General features: G+C 37.6%; 1 non-coding gene across 1 annotated transcript; it reads right to left on the bottom strand.

Moving 5' to 3' along the window:
* Nucleotides 1-1,951: 1,951 nt before the first annotated feature.
* Nucleotides 1,952-2,062, bottom strand: LOC117203212 (U6 spliceosomal RNA). Its single transcript, XR_004485901.1, has one exon. It is a non-coding gene; the product is annotated as a U6 spliceosomal RNA (small nuclear RNA).
* Nucleotides 2,063-11,957: the final 9,895 nt, after the last annotated feature.

Here is an 11,957-nt window from a genome sequence, read left to right as displayed (position 1 = left end):
AGCGGTGGAATTAGGAAGTCAACAAACATTTATTACGTACCTGTTAGGTGTCCAAACACCTTTTCTGTGCAAGGTGCTGGGGACAGAGCAATAAACAACACAGGTATGGTCACTGGCCTCAGTGACCATGCTAACAAAGATTGCTAACAAAGAAAGCAATCTAGCGGGGAAGATAGACTTTAAACAAAAAGTCACAGGTGTGATGGTTATTTTGAAAGGTCAGGTGCAGGATCCTGTGGGAATGCAAAGCCCATCTATGGCAGTAGGAACGGCCACTCAGAAGAGCGGGGTTTAAGCTGAGACTTGAATGAAGAGTAGGATATACTCAGGGGCATGTGGAGCGGAGTAGTGAGCCAAGCAATAGTGTATAAAGGCCTGGAGGTGAAAGAAAGTGATGATGTGGGGATCTAAGAGCAGGTCCCTATGGCTGAGCGTAGAGTGAGGGAGAGAGTGGAACAACTGCCTGGAGAGGCAAGTAGGGACCAGAGTATATAGAGCTCCATGAGCTATGTTCAAGAATTTGCTTATCCTAAGGACAATAAGAAGAGTTTTAAGCAGAGAGAGGCAGAATCATCTCTGCATTTTAAAAGATCATTCTAACATCAGCATTGAGAGATTAGAAGGGAGGGACTGAAATTGAACATGATGAAAAACCTCTTAGGAGGTGCTTACACGGTCAGATTAAACCACGGTGGTGGCTTAGATGTGAACGTTAGCAGAAAGGAAGAGGGGACTCAAGATTTGCTTCCATTTTTCCCTGAGCCATGCATAACAGAAAAAGCAAAATTAAACCTAAAGTCTATACATGGTGGGCAGGGAGTCTCTGAAAATTAAGATAAAAAAGAATCCAAACAGGAATCCCTCCTGTTTGCTGGGAAAGGATTAGAGAAATGAGTACACAGAAGAAAAATAAAATTAGGTGTAGTGATTCTGATTCACAGACATCATTTCCTGGCCAGATGCTGCTGTGGAACTTTCAGAAACACCCACTAAAATCATAAACAAAAATCACATATTCGTAACAATTAATGAGAATACAGGCTGAATATGCAATGTGGATGAAGATTTTGATTTACCCATGGAAGATGGAAATATATATGATAGAGGAAAACAATACCCAGAAATGTGATAAACATTTGCATGAAAATGAGCCACTAGAAAAACTCAATACTTCTTCAATACTTTATGCACCAAAGTATCTTCAGAGCAGTCAAAAAGAAATAATAATAAATAATCATAGTGAATTTTCCTGCCATTAATTTTGTCACAAAATTTCTGTTGACTGCAGTGGAAGTTCTGCATCTAGAATGTGGCCCAGGAAATATTTATAGTCTGTAACTCAGAGACCAAAGACCTTGAACATCAAGAAAATCTCTTACCCTTATTTATATACACTGTTCTTTATCACGAAGGAAGAGCTGGTACCCATTCCAACTAACCAATCATTATGCAAGGAATATTCTGACTCACCCAGCATCTTTAATCAGTAAATGCTGTGCCAATGGAAAGAGAGCGGGGAGAAGTCACAGCAACCATTAATAAAAAATGACTAGGGCTTTCTATCAACAGAAGCATCATTAGAAAATATATGGTAGGAAAATAGTAGGCTGTAGATTTGTGGTGGCAGGGATGGCAATGGAATACTAACATTTATACCCTCTTAACCACTTTGTTTAAAATGATGCCGGATTTCAGGTAACTACATATGTGGTTAATACAGCATTTTGCAGTTTCAATTTCTTGCTAAATTCATGACTACAGTCTCAAAAGATGGGACTGCCTTACCTGACTCTTTGGCTCTCCCTCCAGCCTCCAAACACAAATTCTTCTATTTTTTTCCAGTTTTATTGAAGTATAATTGACATGTAACATTGTATGAGTTTAAGGTATACAACTTAATGATTTGATATATATATTTATTACAAAATTATTATCACAATAAGTTTAGTTTAAAAATAGGGAGTGGTTCACAAATTTGCATATTATCTTTGCATAGGGGCCATGCTAGTCTTTTCTGTATGGTTCAAATTTTTTAGTGTTATGTACTGTTGAGTCGAGCATCACAGATATTTCTAACAGGTAATTGGCTGTCATTGTCTGAGCATATCTTCCATGAAGGCTTTGGTCAATTCATGGCAAAAGATAAATCAGATATGAAGGGGAAGAACCTCAGATTAATCCAATACTTTCTTGAAAAGTCTCTTCTTTTTGCTACATTTCTACTCCCAATCATGAACCCTTGAGTAAATAACGAAAATACGATTCACATTTCCAATACACTGTGCAATCTGCATTTCAGCTGAGGATGCTTCTTGGTCACACAGTAGACTTGTAATTCCAAAGTAACTGTATTGCATTTTGAAAGAAAACAAGGCAGCCACATTCCATTAACAGAAAGCCTTCTTGAGCGTGTCTCTTGGTAGGTTAAATGGATCTGAGTCATGCGCTGAGGGTGAATGGGAGAATCATAAACGTTTATATAAAATACCTACAAATCTTAATAGGGGGAGGAGCTAAAACTACAAAAGTCCCCATTACTGTACAACTTTATCACTAATGCATGTCACCAGCGGATTAACAGTATTCTGCTCTAATGACATTTCTGCCCTATCATTAACCCAAGCATGGTCCAAAAAGTTACTTGAATATCCATAAACGAGCTTACTGCAGTTTATGTGACTTCCAGTTCTATCAGTTCAATAGGAACAACAGCATCAAATTCCTCATCTAGGCTCAGTTGTATAGATCTGAAGTCTAGAGATCAGATTCCCATTGTGTCAGTTTTCCATGCCTTGTTTTCAAAAAAACATGGCTCTGACCCTGTTATGCATAGTAGCATACGACTGCTAATGATATTTCACTATTAATGTATATGCTGGCCTCAGACAGAACCTGGATAGATGGTGTTCTCAAATCTCTACTCAGTCTACACTGGAAATTGTACTGGTTTTGATAAGAAGTAGTTGGAATATACCACCCACAAAAAAAAAAAAAAGTCCTATAAAATCTAAACTTCTATTGGAATTCCAGGATTTATGTCACTATTATAGAAAAACTCATTTTGGTTATAGCACCAACATGGCCAAATAAATGACTTCTAGATGCAAGAAGAAAATATTTGGCCAAGATAAATAGGTGTTCAAACAGGCCTCCCTAGCTTACTCGTTTTGCTATATGGAAAATGAACTAACCGAGTTTAATGGACATCAAATGAGATTGGAAGCCTGTTCTAATTCACTTCATTCTGTACCAGGAATGAGCAGTTTTTGATTTCCTTACGTCCACCTTTAGCCCCTACAGTGTATTCTCAACAAACTGGCCAAGTGATCCTTTTAAAATAGACACCAGGTCATGTGACTTCTCTACTGAAAATTCCTCCATGTCTCTCACTCTACAAACAGTGCAAGCCAGAGCCCTGGCAAAGGTCTACAGGGCTATACGGTCTGGCCTCTCTGGTCTATTTCTTACCCTCCCCTGCTCACTTTACTCCAGTTCCACTGGACACACTGCTTCTCAAACACAGACAGCATATTCACACCTCTGGACCTTTGCACTATTTGTCCCCTTTGACAGGAACACTCTTCCCTCTGACATCACATGACTCATTTCCTCACCTTCTTCAAACCTTTGCTCAACAGTCACCATCTCAACAGGCAACCCTGTCTAACCTATTTGAAATTATATTGCACCCCTGCTCCTCACACTCCCAGCTCCCCCTTGTCCTATTCTGTTTGTCCTCCATAGCACCCATCACCTTCTAACATTCTACATAGTTTACATAGTTACTATGTTTATTGTTTCTCTCCCTCACTAGAATTTAAACTTCACAAGGACAGAAACTTTAGTCCATTTTGTTCACTACTATACACTCAGAACTTGAAACAATGCATAGCCCATAGCAAATGCATGCTTAATAATATTAGTTGAATAAAAGAATGAATTCCAAAGTTGCTGAACGTGGCAAAGATCTCGCACACTGAAAATTCACAGCTGTTTTACTTTAAGCTATGATTTAAATTCTGAAGCCTCAGTTTTCTCATCTGTAAAATGGAATAATTATATTATTTAACACTTAGGCTTGTTGTAAAGATTAAGGGAGAAAAATGAGTGGAAAGTATTTTAGGCAATGATTCACATATTGATTAATTATTTTGATTGGTCCAAGAACAATGGCAAGCATACCTAACGTGTATATAGATTTTACACCTTACAAAGAACACAATTGTTTTCATTAGATCCTCCCAGCATCCTCTCAGATTCACTCCAGGAAAATGTTAATAACTGGATCCTCAGTGTCTGTGCCTCAGCAATGTCAGGGATGTATCCAACCACAAGGCTCTGAAAGATGGAGGCGGATTCAAACTGAAGTCCTCTGAGCCCAAGCCCGGTGCTCTCTCCTCAATATCAGACAAAGAAAGCATTGCTTCCAGCACAAGCTTTCAACAGAATGAAGTGATGTTTCCTATTTGTTTTTTTTTTTTTTACTGAGTCTGGATGTCGGCACAGAATGTGGCTTAGATGAGGCGGTAGTCATCAGCACCAAGTACCCCTTGCAAATCCCAAGAAGTCAAGACTCAAGCCCTGGAAGAGATCTTCTCACCACTGATCACTTATTTAGTCACATGTGTGCAATCTGGAATACCTTTATTATCTCAGTGTTTCCTAACATCCCAGGATTAGGTTTTCTGAGAGAAGCACCCCAATTCCTCATTCAGTCTTATTTACATAGTTGGCGTTCAGTAAATTCTTAACGCGTAATGAATGAATTTAAAAAATGGGTGTGTTTGCTGTTGCTGCCCACGTTAGCTTGCAACATAACATTTTCTCCCTTCTTTTCTACTAAAATAATTAGAGTACAAGCTGATGTCTACAGCGTCATGCCCCGCCCCATCCCTCACAATTGTGTTAATCAGAAAACAAGTTCCCCAGAATGTTGTGCACGAAAGAATTACACATTTAGGAAATGCTGAGTTAAACAATTTCAAACAGGCTTTTTTACTGCAGGACTTCTCAGAGCTTTTACTGCACAAATGTACACTGCAAATCTTCAAATTTTAGGTAGCATCTATAGTATTTTGCAAATGTATTGGAAAATTTGTGCACTTCCTCCCCCAGGAAACAAAGCTTTTTGCATGGAGTTTCCTTCAAGTTTACCAGAGAAGGCGTTTATCTGTAACAATTACACTCAGGGTCTTCAAAAGCAGATCCATATCCCACCCTCCCTATCCCACCCGGGAGGGAGGGAGACGCAAGAGGGAAGACATATGGGAACATATGTATATGTATAACTGATTCATTTTGTTGTAAAGCAGAAACTAACACACCATTGTAAAGCAATTATACTCCAATAAAGATGTTAAAATAAAGAAAGAAAGAAAGAAAAAAAAAAAAGCAGATCCATAAAAATCTAAAATAAAATGCCAGGAACATGAAGAAGTCAAGGGGAGTTCACATTTTTTTTTTTTGTAAAGCTGAATACCTTAAAGGGTAATTTTACTTAGATTTACTATTTAATTTCCATTAAGCCTAATACTAGGTTTGTGTAAGCCCACAGATCCTGAACGAGTATTATTCTGGAGGATGTGCTAAAGACTGATATTTATTTCACCTTTTTTTTTAAAAGGAAGGCACTGGTTTGGGGTCCTTACATAATCTCATGGACTTTAAATATAAGGCCAAAACTCCTCATAGGCAAAGTAGTTAAACTTATGATGGGAAGGAAAACAAAGGATGCTCCTGTCCTACTGGTCTTAGCACAGGGTCTCTTGGTCCATGTAAATGAAAATTTCTATCAAAAGGCAAACGTTATCCAAAGACCTCTGTCAGTTAATAGCACCTTTTGAAAAAATATTTATTTATTTATATATTTGTTTGGCTGCGCTGGGTCTTAGTTGCCATACACGGGATCTTCATTGCGGCATGTGGGATATTTTGTTGTGGCATGTGAACTCTTAGTTGAGGCATGTGGGATCTAGTTCCCTGACCAGGGATCGAACCAGGCCCCCTGCATTGGGAGTGCAGAGTCTTAGCCATTGGACCACCAGGGAAGTCCCAGTTAATAGCATCTTATTTTTATTTACCAGGTAAGATTAAATAAACATAAAGTACTGAGAGCACAGGCCACAGAACTTATACATTTAAATGAGGCCAAGAAGAGGATGGTTGAGGGGTGAGGTATGTCAGGGAAGGATATCTGGGGTTGGGCTCCCTGAAGGAGGTGACAAGAAGGTCTTGTCAGGAAGAAGGATCCAGTAAAATGGGAATGAAAGACCCTTGAATTCCACTGCGTCCACTTTGTACATTAGCCTTGTGATAGCCATCATGACAGTTCTTGAATATTAGAGTTTTTGTAGGAAACAGTAAGCAGAAAGCTAGGAGACCTAAACCTGACTGTGTAGATGCTGCTGGCTGAAGATACAAAGGTACATAGAGAAGGAAGTCAGGTCCAGAGAAGACACTGCCTTTAGCTAATATGAGAAGCTACTGACAATGTGAGGTCCCCAGAGCCTGTCATAGGCATTTGAAGTTAAAATAAAACAAAAAAATCATTTTCTCTGGCTTATCCAGGGGTATCCCATTCCCCCTCTTTCTCTACTCCACCCCACACCTCCACCCTTAGCCTTAGCCCCTGAATAAAGAGGGAATAGAAACTAGCCTGATAGTCTCTGCTGCTGTGACAGCTTTTAATATGTATATTAACAAATACCCTACTCGTCATTATTGTCCTAAGTCCTATATTTCATTTTTCAAGCTATAGAAATATATAGACTATTTGAACAGTAGGCAAATCCCCTACTCTCTTTCTGAACATAGATGGTTTGTGAAGAATTAATGAAATCACTTGATGCTGAAATTTAGTCACCTTATGTGGCAACCCTTCCCTAAACGTTAAATTTGAAATTCCACACCGAAGTCCAGTTCGTTTTTGTTCTCCACATTCCCACTATGCTCCTCCTTCCAGGCTTTTCTAACTGTCATGCAGGATCCTCTCCAGGCAATCTGTATTAAGCACAGCTATTTGAGGCAAAGCCTTTCTCTTAGGGCACCTCATTTTGGAATATTTTAATGGGAAGATTTTAAATGGGTTAACCCTGAACCTTGAATAAACCTTCATTCTGCTGAGGGAGGGTGCACTGTTCCCAGATGAGTAGAGCTCATCACTGACCAACCCAGCAAGCCATCAACCCACTCAGTCTCACCCACAGCTCCCTCCTCAGAGCTGTTGAAATCTGCTCTTCCTTTGTCTTCTTAAGAAGATCTAGCTTCCCCTGGATTCTCTCCAGGATAAAACCCACTCATTTCCTTGACTTGCAATGTCCTCTTGAAAACTAAGTAATGAAAGCAGATGCTCTAACTCAGACACATATTTTCTCACTCAAATGTTCATCACAGTTTCCCACCCAAAGCTGAAGCATTAGATGTTGGGAAAATCACAGTCTCTAACGCACACAGAAAGGTTGGTCAGGCTGTTTTTGTGGGTTCCATAATTACAACTTTCAATTAATCTAAACATTTTTTTCATAAAGCTTTTGTGTATTCTGTTTGAGTCCTATAGGATATCCACAGAAAAACAAATATGCTTTTCTATCTGAGTATCCTGTATTCTTTTTGCATATTCATACCATTAAAAAAAAAAAAACAACAGCAATAAAGGTATTCTTTTTCTTGGAAGGAAAACCTGCTACCTGGAGATTACTTTCTTTGCCCAGTCACAATAAATTAAAATGCTTTCAACGAAAATCGCAAATAACACCCATAAAGGCAAAATCTGAACAATTATCTCCTCATATTCCTGCTTTTTCTTCCTCTCCCAGAATGTGGGGGGAGAAGGCTATCATATAAGGGGCAAGTCATTTCTACTTGTTCCCATAAACCAGCTGGCCTTATGCCTTGAAGAAGACCCTTCTTATAACTGCATTATCTGCTACAGATCAAAAATTTTCCGTGTTAAAGATTCCAAAAAAGCAGGCTGTTACAGTAAACTTGCGTGTCTTATTGAATGGCTGATTCCAAAAAAATAAATAAATAAAATAAATTAATTAGAAGACTCACATCCAGTATTTCATGTGACTGTTGTTTATCCTCCATGGCATGTACAAACTTTTTTTTAGAAATTGCGGGAAGTGTCAAGACCCTTACTTGTTACAATTTAATTTTCTGCTGCTAAGGCAATTACAGTTCAATGAATGATGATTCAAACACATCGAAGTTTTCATTACTCTTTGCTTAATTTGTCAGTTAATGCCTTTGAGTTCTATGGTTTCCCCGGCAGTCTTAACTTGCCCTTAAAAACCTGTCAAAGAAACAACCTTCTGATTCTGACGGGTTTAAAGAGTGTATATCCTTTCATTGTTAAGAAAGTTAGAACTCACTCCTCAACCAAAATATTCATACTTTAGGAATCCACAGTTAGGGAAGGTTGCAATAATTCTGGATTAGTGTTTTTTTAATACAACAGCAATGCAATAAATACCAGAAATAAGAGTTCATGCTTAAAATACTATATATCACAAGAATGTTACTTTCTATCAATGTTTCTTAGTGGTTTATGGTTACCTGATAAATGTTGGACTTTTACATTCCTCTCCATGTCCCAAGCATCTATTACATTTATACATTTTATATTTCTCTAATGTTTTTGCAATACATTTTCCTGAATCGGCTGATGACATTTAATAGAATGTTTAAGACACAGTATAAAACCTTAAATGCTTTTGCTTATTCTGGGGGGAAAATGTGCACATAGATTGTATTTCAAATTAAAACCTACGGTGGTATACCTAACATTTTTGCTTCTGCTGTACATATTAAAATATAACTAAGTGCTCCTTATGCAATGCTGCAGCATCAGTACAAATAACAAGCTCTCGTACTTACAAGCAAGCTAGATGATTAAGGAGTTTTAATGAAGGGAAACAAAACCACAGTGCTGGGATGTAACAGTCCATGAAATTCTTATTGGTAGAAAGAGAATTTGCAGTAAATAAATATTAACCTAAATGTTATAGAAAACATAAAGCGAACAGGGGAAAAATGTATTCTTTAAGCTAAAATATAGGTTAAAAATTGCTGACAATGTAAGGGAAGTCTATTTGCATACCACAGGGCTCCATCTGCTGTGGAAAATATAAGCTGCAAGAATGATTTAATATTTAATAGAAGTAGTAGCCACTGTTAATTATAATTTGCACATTTACAAATCAGCACTGATAGCAATACAAATTATGAAATATAAGGGTGTTCTGCTGGATACTAGGGAAAATAAGATGACAGACAAAGTTAATGGAGTATCCCTAACCACAGCTCTGTCAGAACACATCAGAGAACTAATCCAGTTACAAAGAGCCTGCAATGGAAAATCTATTTAAAATATTAAAATGCTGTTTGGTAAAAGCTTTTTCATAGTGCATTTTACTTAAACAGTTGCTTATTGTTCATGGGTCATTAGCTGTACACCCAGATGCATTCTGCAAACTGCCATTTAAAAGAATAGTAGAAATTAAATAAGAAATATATTTCTGCAGCATTTTTTCTTGATATATAGAAAGAGTTCGCTTAATATCTAGTCTGGATATGGAAAAAATAGCATGTGGTCACACCATAAGTGGAAAGCTGTGGAATTAAGCACTACACTTTGCCTACACAGGGCCATAAAATTCAACACAACTTCTCCCTCTAGACCCAATCTTATTCTCATTTATACTTAGATGCTAATAGTGATGATACAAATCAACTCTTATTTAGTAAGAAGACAGAAAGTAGCATTGATTTTTTCATTAATCTTCTATTTCACCTCATTTCTCTCATCATCAAATAGTATGGATTAGTAGTAGGCGCAATTTATGCACAATGTTTTAATAGTAACTTTTGTTCTCTATATCATTAATACTGTTAATTTTAGCCTCTGGAATCCCTAATTCATGGAACTGATCCTGTATCCAAACTCCTTCAATTTACTATGATTAGGAAATCTTTACTCTGTGACCATTATCTTTAATGTATGATAAAGATGTTTCTGCATCTTGGAAAAAAATATCGAACAAAGGCTATACCAAGAATAGAGTTTTAAATAGAAAAGCGTAAGCAAGTTAAACTGTTGTAGTTCACATATGAATGTGAAACTGGATGTTGTCACAGTACAGCAGGAAATATTAGCACATATTTAAGTCTATCTAAAGTATACTATGAAGGTATTTGTTGGGTGCAGGCAGAGGTCAAAAACCAGCAGTCTCAGGATCAAGTACTTACAGGAGACATTTTCTTAGCCATCTTCTTTTTTAAACTGGAATTGGAATCTTATAGACAGTGTACCCACCACCTCTTATTGTCTTATTTTTAGCAACTTCATGCCTTTGCATTTTCTTCCTGAGCTCTGTAAGTATTATTCATGACTTAAAAAATTTTTTTTCATCACTATTAATATGCTACTTTATCTGTTCTTGGATATGCTAAATGTATTTTTTCGTCACCCAAAACATCCAGGTCGTGAATTCACAGCTACAACCTAATAAAGGACCCATGAGTTATGGACTTCATTAATTTGAGGCCTCAAAGGTACTACAGCACTAGTAGAAAGATGTTGAAAATATCTGCATATTAGCAATGGAAACCTCTCAGGAACTTGTCTGTCTTCATCAGGTCTCTGGGTGAAACACACACACACACACACACACACACACACACACACAAATTATAATAGTTTCTCCTGAGAATCAGCCCCATTGACTTGCTATCATTCAGGTCACAATTTCAAATATATACCATCTGCGCAGCCAGAGAAACCTGAAGCTGAAATATTATATTCGAATGGTATCAACTTAGTAGCATCCAATTGTACCCATGAGGAGCAAGCACAAGATCTTTCTAGAGGAAAATATCCCCAAGTTAGGCCCTCAAGATTCCCACAGAATTTTAACAAAATATGAGCTCATAGTAAAAAAAAAATTACCAAGCATATGAAGAAATACTCCACTATTTATGAGAATGAGCAGAAACACCACAGGTTTAAACCCCTAAGCCTTTAGAGTTCTAAAACTATCAGTTATAGAATGTAAAATAATTATGAATGGAATGTTTTAAAAAGAGAGAGAAATAGAAAAACAAGATACGTGAGCAAGGAAGAAACAGCAAAAATGACCAGTCAGATTTGGAAAATAAATAAAATGCATTGAAATAAGACACACACACATATTGAATTTTTTAAATCATTGGAAGGGAGTTCTGCTTCCAATAGTGGCAAACTAGATATTCCAGATCAACTCTCCAGCTTAAAACAACCAATAAATGTGAGCAGGGAGAACAGTATGAAGTTTCCTTAAAAAACTAAAAATCGAACTACCATACGACCCAGCAATCCCACTACTGGGCATATACCCTGAGAAAACTATAATTCAGAAAGAGTCATGTACCACAATGTTCATTGAAGCTCTATTTACAATAGCCAGGACATGGAAGCAACCTAAGTGTCCATCAACAGATGAATGGATAAAGAAGATGTGGCAAATATATACAATGGAATATTACTCAGCCATAAAAAGAAACAAAATTGAGTTATTTGTAGTGAGGTGGATGGACCTAGAGTCTGTCATACAGAGTGAAGTAAGTCAGAAAGAGAAAAACATATACCGTATGCTAACACATATATATGGAATGTTAAAAAAAAAGGTTCCGATGAACCTAGGGGCAGGACAGGAATAAAGAAGCAGACGTAGAGAGTGGACTTGAGGACACAGGGAGGGAGAAGGGTAAGCTGGGACAAAGTGAGAGAGTGGCATGTACACTACCAAATGTAAAATAGATAGCTAGTGGGAAGCAGCTGCATAGCACAGGGAGATCAGCTTGGTGCTTTGTGACCACCTAGAGGGGTGGGTGGGATAGGGATGATGGGAGGGAGACACAAGATGGAGGAGAAATGGGGATATATGTATATGTATAGCTGATTCACTTTGTTTTAAAGC

This window comes from Orcinus orca, chromosome 1 (genome assembly GCF_937001465.1).
Source record: "Orcinus orca chromosome 1, mOrcOrc1.1, whole genome shotgun sequence".
NCBI classification, from domain to species: Eukaryota; Metazoa; Chordata; class Mammalia; order Artiodactyla; family Delphinidae; genus Orcinus; species Orcinus orca.
The sequence above is the reverse complement of the archived record's forward strand: the minus strand, read 5'-3'. Positions and strand labels throughout refer to the sequence as shown.